This window comes from Vicugna pacos, chromosome 24 (genome assembly GCF_048564905.1).
Source record: "Vicugna pacos chromosome 24, VicPac4, whole genome shotgun sequence".
Classification (NCBI taxonomy): domain Eukaryota; kingdom Metazoa; phylum Chordata; class Mammalia; order Artiodactyla; family Camelidae; genus Vicugna; species Vicugna pacos.
In genome coordinates, this window is record NC_133010.1 from 8,882,662 (window position 1) to 8,904,569 (window position 21,908).

At 37.0% G+C, this 21,908-nt stretch overlaps 2 long non-coding RNA genes across 2 annotated transcripts; one reads left to right on the forward strand and one right to left on the reverse strand.

The window, feature by feature from the left end:
• Positions 1 to 1,717: 1,717 nt before the first annotated feature.
• On the reverse strand, positions 1,718 to 6,717 carry LOC140688984 (uncharacterized). Its single transcript, XR_012063822.1, has 2 exons — positions 6,137 to 6,717; positions 1,718 to 1,874 (listed from the first exon to the last, which is right to left on the reverse strand). It is a non-coding gene; the product is annotated as an uncharacterized lncRNA (long non-coding RNA).
• A 348-nt stretch (positions 6,718 to 7,065) lies between these two features.
• LOC140688872 (uncharacterized) lies at positions 7,066 to 9,348 on the forward strand. Its single transcript, XR_012063715.1, has 2 exons — positions 7,066 to 7,141; positions 9,076 to 9,348. It is a non-coding gene; the product is annotated as an uncharacterized lncRNA (long non-coding RNA).
• Positions 9,349 to 21,908: the final 12,560 nt, after the last annotated feature.

The window sequence follows — 21,908 nt, forward strand, 5'->3', positions numbered from 1 at the left end:
GTCGTGCTCCCATTTCTCCTTTCATTTTAGATCCCAGTCTCCCTTCTTTCTCTTTTACTGAGTAATATATGGCTCTGAATGATGTGTGCAGTGGGAAACTGATGGTATGTGTGTACATTATTGACACAACTGACAAAAAAATGGCTTAGCCCACATCTCTAAGTAGTGCAATGTATCGTTCACTGTCCCGCACTCATCCATGTACAATGGTAAAGGAGAGAAAGAGCGAAGATTTGGAATTTCAACCTTCTTCCCAGACACCAGAGAAAGACCCGACTCCCAATCATCAAACTTGAAGCAAACCGTTCCTTCTCGTAGGACTTCATGTCCAGAGATGCACATTGCACTGTAACCCAACAGTCCGCTGGCCTCGGTGGGGGTCCCTGCCCACCTTACAGGAAGAGACCGGGGGTCTCAGTCATCATCACTCCCCTACCCAGGAGCCACAGGCTGCCCTCTGAGAATAGCCCCGCCCCCTTTACTAAGAAAGTGGGATAATCCATTGCTCCTTTCACTCAATGTAGAAACTTCGAAGCATTCCAGATTGGCCTGCGGTGATGGTGACGGTGACAGTGATGGTGATGGTGACGGTGATGGTGATGGTGATGGTGATTGTGACGGTGATGGTGAGGCACTGGGAGAAGACATTCTTCAGTCCAATGTCAGAGGAAATTGTAATTTAGTGCTTTCTGGCTGACGTGCATTAACTGGCTAATAACCCGTCAGTGTACCCCTGGCACAAGCCGTGAACTTCTATTTTCCAATTAATTCCATTTTATGTAAATAGCGGTTTGCTTATGTGCTTAAATATTTGTGTGAGAACAGTCCACTCACCTATTTAATTAAAATAAGTATATGACAACAATCAAAACAGTTTGATCAACAAAAACGTAAGTGCAAGCATTGTTTAAACAGTTGGCCAGAGATAAAGAAAAAAATTGTACTGGTGTGTGTATCAGAGAAATAGAAGAGGGGGTTCCAAGAGCTTTTAATGAGGACAAGAATCGTCAATAAATGAAAACGATTTAATGTAGGTTAAATGCCACCCTGCCACTCTGCTGGCTACTGATAGGTGATACACGCTTTATCTAAGGTTGTGTATGCGTTTGTGAGTGTGTGTGTGTTGTTTTACATGCAAATGTATCTATACAAGAAGGTGTGTTTTGAAGTGTTGGAATGAGAACACATTATTCTCCACAAAAAGATTTATTAGAAAAAATATTCTGCTTGGAAAGGACATAGTGGGAATGAAAATACTGTGTAAACTGAAACTTGTTACACATATGCTAATAATTGCTATTTGCATTATATTTGTTATTGTAATTATTAATGCATACTAAAATGATCACGTTCTAGTGGAATAGTGGGGAATTTTAAGCTGTTTGCTCAAGATGTAAGTTGTTCGACGTTGGACTGTTATGTTTTACAATATGAGTGTACAGTCTCCAATGTCGTACTTCAAATCTCTAACTGCAGAAATTAAATTTTTCTGGTGCAATGTGCCCTTCACTAAACCATCTTGGCTATTTCCTAGTAGCTCTTGTTTTAGGTAAATATGCATTATTTATTTATTTATTTATTTATTTATTTATGGTCTTCTAAGTTATACAACATACTTGGATTCATATGTACAATCAAGATAGAACTTGACCTGATTCTGTAAGCCACAGTCATTTTAATGGCGAATCCATTTTTTCCCAATATATAACCAAACCACTGATTCCTCTATGTTTATTTATTTATTAAATGAATATTTATCATGTGTTAATCCTCTGTGTCAAGCACTCTGTGTTTTAACATTGCTGACATAGTTTTGAACAAATACACACAGTCTGTCTTCTTGATATGTTGGGTCCAGTGGAACTTCCTGATACCTTGAGTCCCGGAGAGAAAATCAAATAACCAAATTAATATTTAAAGTCTTATCATTACAAGCCCTGCTAGGAAAGAATTAAAAAGTTGGGTGATTTATCGTTAGTGTAAAGAAATGCAACTGATTTTTGAACGTTAATTTTGTAACCTGCTACCTTGCTGAATTCTTCAATCAGCTCTAGTAGCTTTTGTGTGGACCTTTTAGGGTTTTCTATATATAGTAACATGTCATCAGCATATAATGACACTTTTACCTCTTCTTTTCCAATCTGGATCCCTTTTATTTCTTTCTCTTGCCTGACTGCTGTGGCTAGGACTTCCAGGACTATGTTGAATAGGAGTGGTGATAGTGGGCATCCTTGTCTTGTCCCAGATTTTAGTGGTAAGCTTTTGAGTTTTTCACCATTGAGTACTATGCTGGCTGTAGGTTTGTCATATATAGCTTTTATTATGTTGAGATATGTTCCCTCTATACCCACTTTGGTGAGAGTTTTTATCATAAATGGATGTTGAATTTTATCAAATGCTTTTTCTGCATCGATTGAGATGATCATGTGGTTTTTGTCCTTTCTCTTGTTGATGTGATGTATTACATTGATTGATTTGCCTATGTTGAACCAGCCTTGTGTCCCTGGGATGAACCCCACTTGGTCATGATGTATAATCTTTTTTATGTGTTGTTGGATTCTATTTGCTAAAATTTTGGTGAGGATTTTGGCATCTATGTTCACCAGTGATATTGACCTATAATTCTCTTTTTTTGTAGTGTCTTTGCCTGGTTTTGGTATCAGGGTGATGGTGGCTTCATAGAATGAGTTTGGGAGTATTCCCTCCTTTTCAATCGTCTGGAAGAGTTTGAGAAGGACTGGTATGAGTTCTTCTTTGTATGTTTGGTAGAATTCCCCGGTGAAGCCATCTGGTCCTGGACTTTTATTTGTAGGGAGATTTTTAATTGCTATTTCTATTTCCTTTCTAGTGATCGGATTGTTAAAGTATTTAGTTTCTTCTTGATTCAGTTTTGGTGGACAGTATGTTTCCAGAAACTTGTCCATCTCCTCTAGGTTATCCAGTTTGGTTCCATATAGTTTTTCATAATATTCAACAGAAAAAGAAAGTAAAGAAACAATCCCCTTTAAAATAACACCCAAAGTAATAAAATATCTGGGAATAAATCTAACCAAGGAGGTGAAAGAATTATACACAAAAAACTATAAACCATTGATGAAGGAAATTAAAGAAGACTTTAAAAAATGGAAAGATATTCCATGCTCTTGGATTGGAAGAATCAATATTGTTAAAGTGATCACACTGTCCAAGGCAATCTACAGATTTAATGCAATCCCTATCAAATTACCCAGGACATATTTCACAGAACTAGAACAAATCATAATAAAATGTATATGGAACCATCAAAGACCTAGAATTGCCAAAGCATTACTGAAGAGAAAGAAAGAGTCTGGAGGAATAACTCTCCCAGACTTCAGACAATACTATAGAGCTACAGTCATCAAGACAGCATGGTATTGGTACCAAAACAAACATATAGACCAATGGAACAGAATAGAGAGCCCAGAAATGAACCCACAAACTTTTGGTCAACTCATCTTCGACAAAGGAGGCAAGAATATACAATGGAATAAAGACAGTCTCTTCAGCAAATGGTGTTGGGAAAACTGGACAGCAGCATGTAAAACAATGAAGCTAGAACACTCCCTTACACCATATACAAAAATCAACTCAAAATGGATTAAAGACTTAAACATAACAAGTTACAATAAACCTCCTAGAGGAAAATATAGGCAAAACATTATCTGACATACATTTCAAAAATGTTCTCCTAGAAGAAATAAAAGCAAGAATAAACAAATGGGACCTAGTGAAACTTACAAGCTTCTGCACAGCAAAGGAAACCAGAAGTAAAACAAGAAGAAAACCTACGGAATGGGAGACAATTTTTGCAAGTGAAACCGACAAAGGCTTGATCTCCAGAATATATAAGCAGCTCATACGACTCAATAAGGAAAAAATAAACAACCCAATCCAAAAATGGGCAAAAGACCTAAACAAGCAATTCTCCAAGGAAGACATACAAATGATCAAAAAGCACATGAAAAAATGCTCAATATCACTAATTATCAGAGAAATGCAAATCAAAACTACAATGAGGTATCACCTCACACCAGTCACAATGGCCGTCATTCAAAAATCCACAAATGACAAATGCTGGAGAGGCTGTGGAGAAAGGGGAACCCTCCTACACTGCTGGTGGGAATGCAGTTTGGTGCAGCCACTATGGAAAACAGTGTGGAGATTCCTCAAAAGATTAGGAATAGACTTACCATAGGACCCAGGAATCCACTCCTGGGCTTGTATCCAGAAGGAAATCTACTTCAGGATGACACCTGCATCCCAATGTTCATAGCAGCACTATTTACAATAGCCAAAACATGGAAACAGCCTAAATGTCCATCAACAGGTGACTGGATAAAGAAGAGGTGGTATATTTATACAATGGAATACTACTCAACCATAAAAACCGACAACATAATGCCATTTGCAGCAACATGGATGCTCCTGGAGAAGTCATTCTAAGTGAAGTAAGCCAGAAAGAGAAAGAAAAATACCATATGAGATCGCTCATATGTGGAATCTAAAAAACAAAAACAAAAACAAACAAACAAACAAAAACAAAGCATGAATATAGGACAGAAATAGACTCACAGACAGAGAATACAGATTTGTGGTTACCAGCGGGGTGGAGGGTGGGAAGGGATAGACTGGGATTTCAAAATTGTAGAATAGATAAACAAGATTACACTGTATAGCACAGGGAAATATACACAAAATGTTATGATAACTCACAGAAAAAAAAATGTGACAATGAGTGTGTATATGTCCATGAATGACTGAAAAATTGTGCTGAACACTGGAATTTGACACAACATTGTAAAATGATTATAAATCAATAAAGAATGTTTAAAAAAAAAAAAGTTGGGTGAGACCGGACAAACTGGATGTCTTGTCAAATTAAAGCAAGAGAGAATTGATCACAAAAGTCTTATCAGAGAAAGAGAAATTTAAGAATCAAATTTTCAGGTTAAAAAGGATGCTCCTTGGGTCAGAGGTAAGGTTGGAGGTGGGGAGTCAGATTCAAAGTCGAGAGCAGTAGTTAGGCAAGAGATGTCAATGTGTGGACTGAACTGGTGCTGGTGACTGGCGCAGAAGCAGGATTGGAAAGTGGCATCAGAGCCCACGAGCTCACCACACACTCTGGCAGGAAGCAGTGTCAGACCGGCTCAGGGGCTTCTCTCCGGGTAACCTAGTGTAGCAACTCGGAGGCTGCACCTCTCGGCTAGCCCATCTGTGTTCAAGTCCAGCCTCCGTACTGCCCTCATTGTGTAAACCTTAGCAACTATTTACTGCTCATTGCCTCAGTTTCCTATTTTGTAAAATAGAGATAATAATAATAAAACCTAACTCACGTGACTGATACAAAGATCGGATGAGTTAATGTTTATAAATCCTGATCTCAAAGCAAGCATAGCAGATGCGTAGAATGATATGGGTGCTTGTTAAATAAAAAATACTTTTCAATGTGTGCTGAGTATTGAAAACCTCCTCCCCACACTGTCCCGTGCAAATACTGCTTGGATGTACTTCATTCATTCATTCAGATATTTTCAAATGAACATGGCAAATTAATTGTTCATTTGACTGTCTCCTTTCATTGTTTTTTTTTTTTTTGATGTCACCTTTAACTTTAGTTGCTAAAATTATTTAAAGCTTCCCCAAATGCAAAATACTTCATGCTGGTCTAGAAAATTGCTATTATCTTGTACGTTAGGCAAACACACTTGCTTTTACTTTAATTGCTCAGGCAGTTGAGGGAAACAACTTTTACACCTTGGATAATTCTGACATGTAACTAACATACATGCAGCTCACATTTCATTTTACTCCTTCATTCGTAGAAACTATGTCCCTTTTCTCAAAAATGTTCTCATAAAAACAAGATCCAGAAGAAAAATAGGAAGCGTCAGGGAAACGAACCAGCATCATTGCTTGGTTTTACCTTTAACCAACAGAAAAAGAAGTCATCCCTTCTTGGGCTGAATTTAGCTGAGCCCTGAAATTGCATTTTAACGTTGGCTATTGCCACGACTGAAAAGTTCATCGTTGTTTTTCTCATGTGCCAGGAACAATGTATTTGCTCAACCAATCATGAGTCTGACTGCAAGCAACTCGTCCAGGTACAGGAGATTACCTGAGGCAGCCCACAAACAGTGGTTGGATGAAAGCCGGGCAACGTGGCTGGGACAGAATTTCAACACACTCAGCTCATTGTGATGACTCATCTCATCAGTTACTTGGACATGACACCAGGTAGGATGTTGAACAGTTTCCACCTCCAAAGCTACAAGTGTCCAAGAAAATGGAACGTTTCTCTAAAGACCCAACAGGATTCTTACTCCCAATCAGGCTGCCTTTTGCAGAGCCATGTCTCCAGCGGGCTAGGGAGATGCTGGTGGGGGGGTACGTCTGAAGATTCTTCTATAGGTATCTTCATGCTGTCATGGTCTTGAATCAGTCTCTACCCCTTGTCTGCATCTATTGGCATCATTTTTGTCTTGGATTATTGTTACCAAGGTGATAATCATGCAAATAAAAACACTGAAAAGGAATTTAAACTTTGCTAACTTCACAGGGAAAGAAGACAGAGAAAGAAAAACAGATGTTATAACTTGGACAATTCCTGGTGCTTAAGCATTGAGAACTAGAGCTCAAAGCTCGGAGGAAAGAAAAAAAAAAAAAAAGGATTGTCAAGAAGACCAGGGGCATTCCAGCTTGAAAAGACTGTAGCATGCAAGATGGAAATATTATACACATGCTTGCATGGCAAGATTTTGTTTGTTTTTCCCTGCATGCAATGACTGGATGAGACTGAGAGAAGAGGTAAAACAGTAGAGAGAGGGCAGGTCTGAATGAGAGGAAGTCATGACGGTGTCTGGTGTTAAGAAGAGTGCCATGTTCAAAGCGGAAGGGACTTACCTGATTCACCCCCTTCTCTCCTGGAATGCAACGAGACTCCAAGCCACTCTGCCTACAAGGTGATGGCCATTCCATTTACTTTGTGACCCCGTTGCCTAGGCAATGGACTTGAGCCCTGCCCCCATGCCTAACTGAATAGAAGGAAGAGCTGGAAAGTAATGGAAGGGCCCAGTGAAGGAGTGGCTTCTTTACTGTGCAAGAATGCGACGTTTCCACCAAGGCAAGCGCATATTTGGAAAAGTATTCAGGATTCAACCCCATCTAAAGGCACTGCCTCCTTGTTGGAAAGTCCTCACCTACAGAACAGACTGAGGGCTCTCAGAGCCATCCCATACGTTCATCTCCTCTACTCTTTGAAACCAGATCCCCAGCTTAAGATTGACCCGGAGACAGAGGAAAGGAAGCAAAATGTGAATTGAATTTCAGATTAAAGTTTTAAAATGGCTTGAGTTTTTATAGCGAGATCAACTGGAAAGTTATGGTTTCTGCCCAATGTGTCACTAAAGGACAGAAAAGGGAGATTTAGCAGAGCAGCGTGGAAAGCAGTGGTTGGGGGAAAGATTCATATTTATATCCTACTGCATAATTTAGAATCATCAATAAACTGGTGATACATAACATGTATAATATATATGTAGCGAAAATTAAGGATAAATCATCTTGTTTATTTGAGTGTTTACTTGTTTATTTTCCTTCTCCTTAGATTAGATTATAAGCTCCATTAAAATCCCGGCAAAAATAAGTGAATTTTACAGTTACGCTGCATTAAATCAGCCTAACAATTGTAAAATATAAAAAAGCAAATTTTCTCAATCCATCAATGTTGATTATAAGACATTTAAATTTCCAAGAGTCTCGGAGTCCTTTGCTGTCCTGAGACTCAATATTTCAATTGCTCATTTCCCCATTTATTCACTCAATAAATATGTATTTGACGTCATACACATTGCAGGCTGGTAGGTAGTGAAGGGACAGCGAATATACTTAAGAAACAGCTTTTTCCAAAGAACATAAAATCTGAGCTGGGCGGACAGGATGAAATTCAACAAATTAGTTGAGAAACAGGTATAAATTAGAAAATGATGTTGCATTTACAGATGCCGGCAGCCTTTCAGAAGACTGCACGGATGGGTCAGGTGTGCAGTTACCAGGGAAGCGATCACTGAGGCGGAGAGTGTGAGGAGGCCATTGAGAGTTGACCGTATTGGTTGGAGGGAGTGAGGATGTGGAAGTAGTAAATCAAGGCCATTAGTAAGATTTGAGGCCCTCTGCCTGTATATCAATAGGTATTTGCAGGTCAAATTGGGGGGAACCTAGAATACAGTGCTGAAGAATTTAACTTAACTTGGTAGGAAACCATGATAGGAAACCACGTCCCATACCATCTTTCTAAAAAGCCATAAGACACAGGATTGGGGGGGTGGGGGTGGCAGAGAATAGGCAGATACTACAGGTAGCCAGCCTAGGTGTGCTTGAGATCAGGGTTGGGTCTAGAGTTTGGGGTGGGCTTTCAGATTCGGGTGGGGTCAAACTGCAGACAGCGGAAGTACACAGAGGCACAGCAACAGGAAGTTGTGCTCTTTCTACCAATCACACCTGAATTTATTCTGCACCTGAATTAAAACCCTAGAATGTAATATGCGCAATGTAATTAACGTGGTCTTAGAATTGCATTGGGGCTAATAAATGAAGACCCGTGATTCTAACCCCAGCCTCCTTAGCTAACTGGTTTGAACTGAGAAATTTAGAGAACTGTAGAGAGCAGTTTTTCTCCCCATGGTGTCATCCAGGAAATATATTAGTATAAGATGATTACATTCGATGTAAACAGTAGGGGCCGGCATTCCTGAAGCTAACTACTTGTATGGTCTTGTGACTCAGCCACTGGAACATCCACAATGTGAACAGACTGAATTTATGTTCCCTTCAGGTTGCGTTCATCCTTAAGCAAAGCCCTGTAACTGCTGATCAAAATGCTGGGCAGAGTCTCTCCCTGAAACTGCTGGATAATTTTTACTGCAGTTATAATTATAACATTTACTCATTTTTTGGTGTAATTACTGATGCTCACAGTAGCTCGACTTGAATATTTCAAAATCCTTTGAATATTAATTTAAAATACATTTCCTCTGTTTATTCTTCTTTTATTTTTAGCTGCTGTGGTTGCTGACTTTCTTAGAAAAGCCAAAAGGAAAGTCACGTCCCTGAAGCCAGCCCTGATCTTTGCCACCAAATAACGAAGTCAGAGCACATGCACCTTGCACTGTTCATTTGTCATTAATTATGGATTGACGTGTGAAAATCTCTTATATTCTCTTGAACTCTTTCGTTAGTTTTAACTCTTCATTTGCTTGTGACTTCAGCTAAGTTTTTAAGTTCTTGGAGAGAACGAGTAACGGATCGCAAATTAAATAGTCATGAAGCAAGGCTGCTATTTCTTTTTAACAACCATTATGTCGGAAGGCAATGGAATACAATCACATTGACTTGAATCATTTTCATTTGCCTTTCAAAGCCAGAAATGGGCTGACAATTTTCTTTTTGCAACTCCCATGCCCTCACACAATCTGAATTGTCTGTTCTCTCTCTCTCTTTCTCCCACAAAATTTCACTCACCTACCAGCATCTTCCTAAATCCCTTTCTGCGTCTTTTCATCCTTTTCCACCAGACACACTGCCTGAAAACAGAAAAACTAGTTTCTGCAAATGCATTAAGTGCGTGCTCATCTTTTCTAAGTAATATAGTGACTTAGCCACTCAGTCAGAGAAGTAATAGTACGAACTTTTTAAAGATTCTTTTATTGGGACACCATTTGTATGACAGAAGTCCAACTGGATAGACAGCTGTCTACCCCATAACCTGAGCAGTCTTAATGTCTGATGATCCTGGAAAACTTTTGTCTGTATAGTGTTCATACAAAACTCTTTGGACTGGTTTTGAATTTGTTTTGAGATAATTTTATTTTCATCTTCTGATGAACAGAGAAGAGTGTACAGTTGTAAAGAGATGTCTCCAAAAGGGAGAAGTTTGTATCACTAACAACTCAAATATGTATATAAACAAATCTGTATACAACCTATGTTTTAACCTTTCTGTAAAATTTTTATTTCCTCTCTCTGCCACCTGTTGAACAGCGTGTTCCATAGACTGGGAACTAACTTGGTAAAATGATACCCTATTTATTGATACCGGAAGTCCCTCCATCAAAACTCAAGTCCTCGTATAATAGAAATAAGCCTTCTTTCTTGTCACTCATCTGTGCTTCCTCCAGTTCTATTGCCTATTTTGAAATATAGTCCTATTTCTGTGTAGTAAGTTCCATCACCTTCTATTTTTCCCTGCCTCCTTCACAAATAGGGCGCCAGAGTACTTTCTCTGAAACTTCCTTACATTTGTCATCCCGTCGATGTAAACGTACTATTAGTCAATTCGATATTCAAGGTGAGTTCAGAACACTGACTTACAGAAGAGCATTGCAGTCTTTTCTGTATCATTCTCAATCATTTCCTCATTTTTCCCCTCAACGTTGTACACTGAAATATTCACAATGATGCATAGATCCTTTTCCTGAGAGGTTACAATGCAGAGTGAAATAAGAATACTTTCTGGTAATATATTACTTGTCACACAGTGATTTCAAAGCACTTTGTTAACAAAGAAAGATTATTACCATCAATTTAATGGGAGCTGAAACACATAAGTTAAATTACTTTTTCAAAGTTGAACAGAAAGTAAGTTACTACGTTATGAACATAATTCATGTTCCTGTCATTATAGTGTTTAATTCCATCTAGTGGAACACACTTCCTTTCAGGCTGTCTTCTACATAAAAATTTACTGCCCACTTGGCAGAGCAGGGGCTCAAATTCATGGGTATGAGAATCCGCTGTGTCAAGGCAGAATCTGGGTTTACCCAACCACATGGTGATGTAACTGTGGCTGGATGGAGCCAAAATGGAACAGCTACACTTCATCTGGGACTGCTCACGTGTTCAAATGTCCACAGTTTTCCAAAAACAGATTGAACCCAGAGCCATTATAACAATCTAGAGAGTAGAGAATAGTCCAGAAAACAGAGAATAAATAGAATAGTCAAGGGGAAGAAAAAAAAAAAACCACAAGAGCAAGACCTGAAACTCAACACTGAAGCCATTTTGGTTTTGCTTTCTCACATTATATGTACAAGCATGTGTGTGTGTGTATTTTAAACATTGGGTTTATAGGCTGGAACATTTGTATGTTTTAAAATTTTTCCCTTGTTTTATGTTTGAACTTTTAAATAGTAATAAGCCCTTTACATAATATACTTTTAATGAGTTTTTAAATTTCATATGTATCTATATGTGTATGCAAATAGGTACATACTTTATTCAGACATTCTATTAGGAGCTATTTTATTAATTTGTATTATCATTTATAAAAAGCTTTAAAAATACTTATGTATTAGTGAAATTATCAATCTCTCCCTTTTGGATTGCTCTATTTTTTTATGTTCTTTAAAACTTATGAGGTAACTGAGGTAACTGAGACACTTTCCTAAATCTTTTTTTCCTAAAAGGAAAAAAAAAGGATGATTTTAAAATGTAAGGATTTATTTTATCTGGACTTTTTATTTTACTTTATTCTGATGTAGCATTACCTCAATGCAAACCTCTGTAGCACTGGAAACCGGGCATTAATGTTCTTTAAAACCTTCCCAGTTGATTCTCATATGCAAGCAGCATGGAGTGCAAGTCCTTTAGGCAAAATATAAATAAAAAGTTACACATGTACAAAAAACAGTTGTTTGTTTTTTAAAAGCATTGTTGATATTGGTATATAAAATTTCCTGTGTTTTGTACAAAGTGCAAAGCCCATCCTTCCTTCTCTCTGCCCTTGGATTCCCTGCATTTCCTTTAATTCCAACCATTCCTTGCGTTCATGCTCTGTTCCATTACAGGCCTGCTGACATTTTTTGAGTTACTGGCTCTCAGCTTCTCACCACTCCAATCCACTCCTTTTTCTTCCTTTCATCCCTTCTTGCCTCTATAAAGATGGAGCCTTGTGCCCAGATTCAGTTTTCTTCCGTTTTTTTTTTTTACTTCAGATACACACAATTAGTAAAATATGTTTGGCTTTTTGCTTGCTTGTTTCTGGTTTTTGTCATCTAGATGAATTTCTGTTGGTACCTCATCTTATGTTAGCACAAATTATTTTTCAATTAAACTTGAACCCACTGGCAATAGATACAGAATGAAAGAGATGTGCCGAGAATTCTCTCATAAAAACACTTACAGTGTCTTCATTGCTTTGTTTTCTGAAGTGAGATAACGACTATTTGGCAACAAAATTTTTCAGAGTCCCCAGTGTATGGAAATTTAGTGGAAATTTACAGATGTTTCTGTATCTTGAAACAAATAGATTCATGATTTTGTTTCCTCCAAAGTTTTTTTGAGGACTTTGGAGGTTTCATTAAGATTAAACAAATAAAATTAAAATGACAATAATATGTCCTTACAACATCTGTACAATTTATTACTCCATCAGACAGGAAGGGGAGGCTGACAATATTGGAGTAACTCCATGCTATTGACAATAAAGGATTCATTACGTGGTCAGGCTTCTTTGATAATATTATTAGTAGAGTGTTCTGACCACGTAGCTCAGAACAGAATCAAGTGTGTACATGCAACTTTATTTATTGATGAGCCAGTAGGAAGGCAAGGATTGTAAAAGAGCGCTCCATTCTTACTGGAGAGAGTAAAGCTATGAATGATTACATCTTAATTTACTTTTGTTTGATATGCACATGCTGGAAAATTGAGGACAACTCATAGTTAAGAAAAAATCTGACAGAAATCAACATGGCAGAGTCGACGAACACTAGGCTCACCTCCTCTCAAGAACACAGCAAACCTGCAAGGACATATAGAGATGCTCTTGCTGAAACTGGCCTAGAGACTAGCAGGATATTTCTCTACAACTGAGGCTATAAAGAAAGATTCACAGAGTCTGCTAGAAGGGAAGAAGAAGGGATATGTCAGGACATGTACCACTAGTGAGAGATGCCAAAGAGGAGGGGGAGCACACAGGCTTGGAGATTGTCTAGGGGAGTGAGGGGGTTCAAGTCATTCATTAGACTCTGCAGCCTTGGGGCCCAACATCAGGATGACAAGATCCCTTAGCTGGTTTGAGGCTTAACAGAGCGCTGTAAAAAACCAAGACCCCACTCTTGAAGAGCACACACACGCGCACTTGCTTACTCCTGATCACAGTGTGGAGGCAGTAGATTGAAAATTGCCTGGGGCTCTGACCTGCCTGCCAGGGCCGCCCCAGCCTGCCCCCAGCTTGCACCCAGCTGCTGCTCCAGCCCCTCTTGTTCTGGCACTGCTCTGCACGATGGCAGATGCATCTGTTGATAAAGACAGTATGCAAACTTGGAGGGAACAGAGCCAGCTCTGACCCTGGCCCTGCCTCTGAGCAGGGTGGAGGCAGCCATTGCAAGCATGTGCATCAGCGTACACACTCAGGAGGGAGCACACCTCTCTCCAGGGAGGAGAATGCCAGCACCTGAACACTCATCCTTGTGCACAGTTGGGAGAGAGTGAAGCCAACTCCGTAGTGTGGCACCAAACCCTCTGGCCTTGATCCAGCCTCCAACCAAGCCATGCACGCTGGGGAAAATGAGAAACCACCACAGAAGTATAGCTCCAAGCCCTCAGGACCCAGCCATGCCCCAAACCAAGGCCTAGACTGCCATCACATCAGGGAAAAATCCAACCCCTCAGGGCTCCTGCTCCAGCCACTCAGATCCCAACCACACGTGTGGCATCGTGATATCAGTGACAGCCACTGAGCATGGGAGAAGCCCTATTTTACACCTGGCTCTGACTCAAGCCTCTAGAACTCTATCCCTCCAATAAATTGTTGTTCATTTTTATTAATTTTTTTAAAAATATGAGTACCCTTAATTCCCTTAAGGGCAGCATTATCTGTGTGTGCTGTGTGGCTGGTGAGGGTTGATAAACATATAGCTGTGAAGTTCACATCCTATAACTTGAAGGACATAGTTCCAGCCCTTGGAGCTGATATTCTCAGGGAAAAATAAGACATAGACATAGTGTAATTGTTAGATAATAAAAACATCAAACTGTGTAAATGACACCATATGAATGAAAATTAATGGAATGGATAAACAAAACTTTGAATAGTCATTATCTGTAAGATTATTGAGAAAAATATTAGAAGTATGCATTAAGCCAAGAATCTAGATATAAAGAAAAATGAATTGGAGAAAATGGGAATCTATACCATTTAAAAAAATGCACAAAGCATCAACTAAACTAATAGAAGCTTTGAATACTGAGTGGATACTGTCAAGAAATGAATTTAATTTATTTAGTGGAAGAAAGTTGAAGAGAGAAAGAAGCACAAGTGAATTTATATAATGAGATAAGAAGGCAAAAATAAATAATAAGCATACGAATAATGCTAATAAACAAAAATCGGTTCTACCCATCAAACAAAAGCTAGAGACTTACATCTGCATAAAAAGGAAAATTTGAAAAGGTGGTGAATTAATGAGAAACACTTCAGATAAAAATGATGCAGAAATCCAGAAAACAATGTTTTAAAACATATGACAAGCAAACAACAAAAAATGCAGCAGTTTCATATTAAACAATACAAAATTTTAGATAAAAATTACCAATATGAAGGAATAGCATGCACTGATAAAATGAAAAATACAACTAAGAATATGTAATCATCATGAATATATAAATATCTGACTAAGTAACTTAAAATCATAAATGAAAAAGCTGATAGAACTGTAGAGAAAATAGAAAAATCAGTAATCCTAGTTTGATATTTTATCATAAAACTTCCACAACCTGATAGATTAAATAGAGAAAAGATAGTACAAATATTGATTATTGGAATTACATAATTGAGATGCACAAACATTCTCCATCCATTTTGGGCATAAAGTAATACAATTTTCTCTACGCTGTATGTATGTAGACATGTTTATACATATATAAAAATTTTGCCCAACTAAGATTGCTCGTTACTCACCATAATAATACCATTCATGAATACTGATCACACTGTCAGTCATAAATCATAAGTCAAAAATTGCAAAAGAAAAAAAATCAAGATATGTTGTCTGATTGACATACAATGTTGTTATTAATTAGTAAGTATAATCTAGAATTAAACAAGTATATGAATTTAAGTTAAATCTTACGACTAAACAATCTTTGAGTTAGAGAATTTAATCTAAATGGGAAATTATAAAGATCTTAGAGCTAAATGATATAACATTACTAATAGTTAAAAATCTATGAAAATACAGCTAAACAGTAGCACATAGAGAGAAATTCAAACTTAATTTCAAGTTGACTAAAAGAATAAAAGTTAAAAAAAAAACCTTGAAACTAAAAACTAAACTAAAAAAAAATCTAGAAAGAGAGAAACTAAATAAAAAAACAATGAAAAGATATATAAAGAAGTCATAAAGATAAAGGCAGAAATCAATAAAGGAGATAACAAATTATTAAAGATTTCAAAAGCCAAATTGATTTTTAAAAATGTTTAGAAAATACAGAGACACCTCTGGCAAGTATAACGAGGGGGAAAAAAGAGATAATGCAAACAAAAAATGTTCAAAATAAAATTGGGAGATGACTTCATATGCTCATCATAGTAACTAATAATTTTAAAAATGCTAGAAATAATGACACCTCAGTATATTTTCAGTATGGGACAAAATAGACTAATTTATAAGGCTATAAATGTTAAGTTTGAAGAAAGAGGTACCAAAAAAGTCTATATATACCTAAAATTATAAAGAAATTGAAATTGCAGTCTAATCATTTGCCTCCCGTAAATGTCATGCCCCAGATGACTGTACATTTGAAATCTACTAATTAAGAAATACTAATTCTCACTTGTCCAACTTGCTCCAGAAGAGGCAAAAAGCTGCCCAGACCTTTTTATGAGGTGAGTGTAATACTCTTTAGAAAATTAGATAAGGAGAATACAGAGGAAGCAAATTATAAACCTGTTTTATTCCTGAATACAGATACAAAATTCCTAAATACTATATTCCCTAAAATAATTCAATTTTACACTAAAAAGAATATACCAAAATAAAATAGGTTATATATAGCCTAAACAAATTGGGTATAATAAAATAATTACAAAGTAAATATATCTAACTTTATTCCTATAAATGGATGCATGATAGACATGTATGTCTAATGCAAGTTCAGGTATAAATATTTATCTATCTTTAAACATATACATATGTTCCCTATCTCTCTCCTCTCTCTAATAGACATAAATCTAGTTATTTATATCTTTCTATATATATAATATGTATATATAGATACATATGAATGCAAAATTGATCAATTTAAAAACCTTAGAACTAGTGAAAAATTATATGTGCATATATCAAGAAACCTATTAGAACTAAGAAAAGATTGTATTAAGGTAGTTTGCTACAAGATCAATTTGCAAGTCTATAGGACATTTCTACACAAGGAATCGCCAACTAGATAATATAACAGAAAATAAAGTTGCTGAAAATTAACTTAACAAATAATGCATAGACTTTTATGGAGAACATATTAAAAATATATTAAAGGATGTAAAAGCCATGATTAAATGCAGGTATATAAGATGTTCATAGAGAGGATGACTTAGGATCATAAAGATATTAATGTATAAATTTAATGTTTCTCAAAAGAAATTGCAGTTGCCTTTTTGAAGAATTTGAGAAACTTATACTAAATTTTATGTGAAAGAATAAAAGTCCATGAATAGCTAACTCAGTTTTGAAATAGAAAAGAAAAAAAAAGTAGACCTCATTCTACTCTATCAAAATTAAGATATTATACAGAGACTTAGCAATAAAAAGAGTGCAGAAATGATTCCGAGGCAATGAAATCAAAGGGAGAATGTGGTGACTGTGTGTGTGTGTGTGTGAACTGTTTAATTGATGTTGTTGGATTTAATTGTCTTAGCATGTGTAGAAAAATAAATATGGATTTCTCTTTCCACTTATCAAAGTGAAATCCAGTTTAATTAAGTTCTAGAGGTAAAAGTTAAAGTTCAAATCATAATAGAAAAAATGGCAGAGTATCTCCATGATTTGGGGATAGATAAGAACATAAATCAAATCATAAATCATGAGGGAAAAGTTCATTGTATTTAACTAGCTTATCTGTAATGGATTCAGTGCATACGATTTTGAGTCAACAGAAAATGAGAGGCTGAAAGATTTTTCCAGTGCCTAAAATCATCAAAGAAGTCATATCTTAAAAAATACAATGAATAGCTGCAAATGAATCAGAAAACAAACAAACAAACAGAAAGTGGTCAAAAGTACTGAAGAATCTAAGCATTCCCACTATCAATCAGAGAAATACACATTAGAACAATGAGGTCCATTTTGACACACTTCATATTGTTCTAAATTGGGTTCCCAAATGAGACTAACTTGACCAATTCATGGAGAGAAAGGAAATTCACGTGCTCTGGTAAGAGAGTAACATAATGCCTTCATTTAAGTTAGCAAACCAGCCTCACTTAGTGAAACATAGATTGTACATGCCTTATCATTCTGCTTTTCACGTCATGGAAGTATGCCGTAAGGATCCCCTGCACAGGGGCTCCATGTGAATTTGTCTGTTATAGCGCTACACGTGGTTGCTGAGAGATGGTCCCAATTGAACAACCCTTATTACAGCAGGACGTGTGAGTGACACTAGATATGTGTATGTGTGCATGTGGGTACCAAATCGATCTATAGACCTCTCTCTATCTCTATCGATCGATCTATCTGTAATGGAATACCGTATGTATCAGTATGCTAGAGCTGCTGTAACAAAATGCCACAGACCAGATGGCGAACATAACAGAAATTTATCTCCTCATTGTTCTAGAGGCTGGAGGTCTAAGCATGATTGGTTTCTTCTGAGGCCTCTCTCCTTGGATTGCAGATGGTCACTCTCTTGCTGCTTTTTTATGTGACTTCTTCTCTGTGCCTATATGTCCCTAGTATCTCTTCCTCTTCTCATAAGGTCATCAGTCACATTGGATTAGGGTATCATCCAGAGGGCCTCATTTTAACATAATCATCTTTTTAAAGACCATCTCTCCAAATATGGGTACATTCTGAGATACCCATAACTCAGAACAGAAAAAAAACTCCCACTGGGGAGTTGGGAATTAAAAATATCAATCTTGGGGAAACATAATTCAGTCCATAATGTCATAGATTAAAAATATTAAAAATTAATACCCCAAAAGTACATTTGTCAACCTAGGCAGAATTTAAAAAGTGTCTAGACTCATAGACCTAGAATACAAACTTGTGGTTGCCAAGGGAGTGGAGGGTGGGAAGGGATAGACGAGATTTCAAAATTGTAGAATAGATAAACGAGATTATACTCTATAGCACAGGGAAATATACACAAGATCTTATGGTAGCTCACAGAGAAAAAAATGTGACAATGAATATATGTATGTTCATGTATAACTGAAAAATTGTGCTCTACACTGGAATTTGACACAACATTGTAAAATGATTACAAATCAATAAAAATGTTAAAAAAATAAAAAAATAAAGTGTCTAATAAAAAAGTAAGAAATATAATTCAATTTATATAATTCAGTAAAATGTTTGTAAATTAAAAACATACATGCAACTGTTAAATAAATACATTTATTAAATTAATACATAAAGAATTATACATTTTAGAAGAAGGCACGTATATAAAAGACATTTGACATGATTGTCATAGCCAGTCAAAGGGGACAAAACTAGAAATGCAGATTGGGTAAAAAGCGACTAGAAGTAAAACAAAAAAGTTGCCTTGTAAGGGCTGATGGAGTTTAAAACAATCAACCCTAAAATTGGAGATTAAAATTTAAAAAGCTGATGATCAAATGTGTACTGATAGTTATGTCGTGAAGCCATGCGTTAGATTTAAAGCTGCAGACACTTTTTAATACTGAGTTGGCACTGTCACAAATACTGTTAACTTTATTACTACAAGATTATTAAACTGAACACTAAATTATTGGGATTGCATGATGGAGACAAAAGCAGAGAGAAGGACAGAAATTTGAAGAAAGAGTATTGCTTAGAAGGGATGAATTACAGCCACAGAGGACACTGGCGGACTAGATTAAAAGATGGTTACAGCCAAGCTGAATTGACATCAAATTCTGTCAATTTAGGCGTGAAAACCCTTGCAAGGAGGAGCTTGGGAACAGCCCCCAGAATGAGGACATGTTGTTATCTGTGAGGGCTGTGGAGCGGGGGAGAGACAGGGTATTATTTACAGCCAACAGTGAGGGGAGGAAAAATATTCTCACCTCGGGTGTTGTACAGTATTCTGGTCCAACTACATGGATTAAATGAACCAAATATCTGATCCTGAGAAATTTTAAAGGAGATTTCATATTTGTTCTCTGGTGAAAAACAAAAAACGATTTCTGAGCACACATAGGCTTTAAATATGTATAACTTCAAGGAGCTTTTATCTCAAAGCAATTATTTTCCAGCAAGGTTATTTTTCTATTCCTCTTCTTTCTACAGTTAGGCATTAAAAATAGGTCCACTGAGGTTCTCACCTAAACATTGATTCTTTATGATCGTGCCGCATAGCAAAGTCTAGACATAATAATACATCCTATTTACTCAGTTACAAAATAAACATTCATAGGTTCCCTACTTTGACGAGGAAACATTCAAAGAACAAAGTATAAGACACGCAAAATGGGAGCCCTGCCAATGGTTTAGGTCATACCCTTGTGGAAAAACAAGACGGACACACTGCTGCACAAGAAAAGTGTGACAACTAAGCCAACAATTGTAAGATGTATGATGACTTCCTAAACGCTGTGGGATCGCAAAAGAAGGAAGCGTAATTCACAGTGCACGGAAGGGGTGGTTGGTGGAAGTCTGAACAATATGGCTGCAGGGTTGCATCTTGAAAGTCAAGTAAACATTTGTCAGGAAAACGAAGGAAGAGAATGCTTGTGCATTCAGGGAGGAAGCACAGGGGAGCCACATCATAAGCACGTTTAACATGCATGAATCAAAATAAATGTGCAGCCAAAGCCAACGACAGGAAGATTTGTTTCAATTATTGAGAAAAATATGTCTGCACCGAATTTGTGGAGAAAGAATACAGTATACATAAAATATGAATATGGTGGTTTTCAAAGGCGATTTTGACAGTGCATCAACTGTTGCTAAATGTGTTGAATTTTGAGTTTAATATCTGTATGAGTAAATTAGTAATATGCCAACATGGTATTTCAAAATACCTGCAGCATGATGGGCAAGTAAATGGTGGAGTTCACGGGATGACGTTCAGGGGAGGCGTGTTTGGAGACTTCATGGGCCCTGCGAATGGCTTAGATTTCTTTCCTAATATTCAGTGACAATTTTAATTAAAGTGGTGACAGACTCAGGTAGGCATTTAATAGAAATAAACATGTTATTGGACAATAGATTGAAAAGAGAGAAGCCTGGAGGCATGAGGAACAGTTAGAAGATGATTTCAGTCATCCAGTAGGAAATTATGAGGAGTTGAACTAAGGCAAGAGAATGGGGTTGGACAAATGGGGAGGATTCAACCAGCCAGAAAGCAGGAGGAGCAACAGGGCACAGTGACCAACTGTAAGGGGAGGGAGGGGCAGAGGAAGGGAGGATGATCTTTTTTGGTGTCTGGCTTGAGGGACTGTAAATGTGGCATCATTTATAGCACTGAAGAGGGTGCATTTTATTTGTGATACTAGTGGAAATGCAACTGGAGAAGTACCAGCATCTTCAAGTCTAGCCAAGAGATACAAAATTGTAAGTCATTTCATCCACTAGGAGGTGAAGCCCCAAGAGTAGATGAAATTGCCTAGAGAGTGTGGACTACTGGATTTAAATTGTTTATTTATTCTTTTACTTTTTTTTTGGTTGGGGGAGTAATTAGGTTTATTTATTTATTTATCTTATTCATGGAGGTACTGGGGATTGAACCCAGGACCTCATGCATGCTAAGCACACACTCTACCACTGAGCTATACCCTCCCCCTTACATTCTTTAATTTAATTTGATAATAACTTGGTTATTTATAACCAATTTTATAATATATTACTAATGAGACATCTGTTCATGACTTAAACATCCACGAAGCATTTTTTTGTTTCTATTTTCTTATTATTCAAAAGAAGAGCAGCATTGTGCCATAGAAACAGCCCAGTCTATCCAAACAGGCTAGGGTTAAAAAATCTAGTCTGACACTTGATTTCCAAGTGGACAAAATGAGTTAAATAATCTAAGACACAGAGCACATGGTCAGACTTACAGTGAGCATTTTATTAAATAGCAGCAGACTTTGTTCTCAGCATTTCTGCCAATTCTGTGGGCACGGACCAAAACTTGGTACCAAATCAATAATTACGGATGATAGAAGGGTACCGAGCGCCTTAACAGAATGTAAGGATTTTAGTTGATCTGTACAGAGAAAAGATCAGGGGGCAAGGAAGGCAAATAAGAAAGAGAGTTTCACATTTTCAGCTACACGAAGCATTACTGTTTCTTCCTTTTCTCTGAGATTTCAGTTACTATTGCTTTGAAGCTCAGTTAAAAAAAAAAAAAAGCCTCTGATTTAGGATTTAAGTGCCTCTAGAGTCCACTAGGAGAAAATTATGCCAGGCCTGGTAGAAAGAAAATGGATTTAGGAATCAAATCCTCTTTCAGATTCTAAATTCATATTAATGCTCTGTGAACTGAGGGCCATAGCTTAATCTTGAGAGCCTCAGTTTCACTGTCTGTGAGAGGGGTGATACATAGTCACACTGCATGTATGATGAAGTCCTGATGAGAAGAAAAACTAAAAATATATATACTAAAGCAAGATGAAGTGTTAAAACATGATATTAATGATCTATGTATATTTATATTTAAAAAAAAAAACTATTACCATGTAA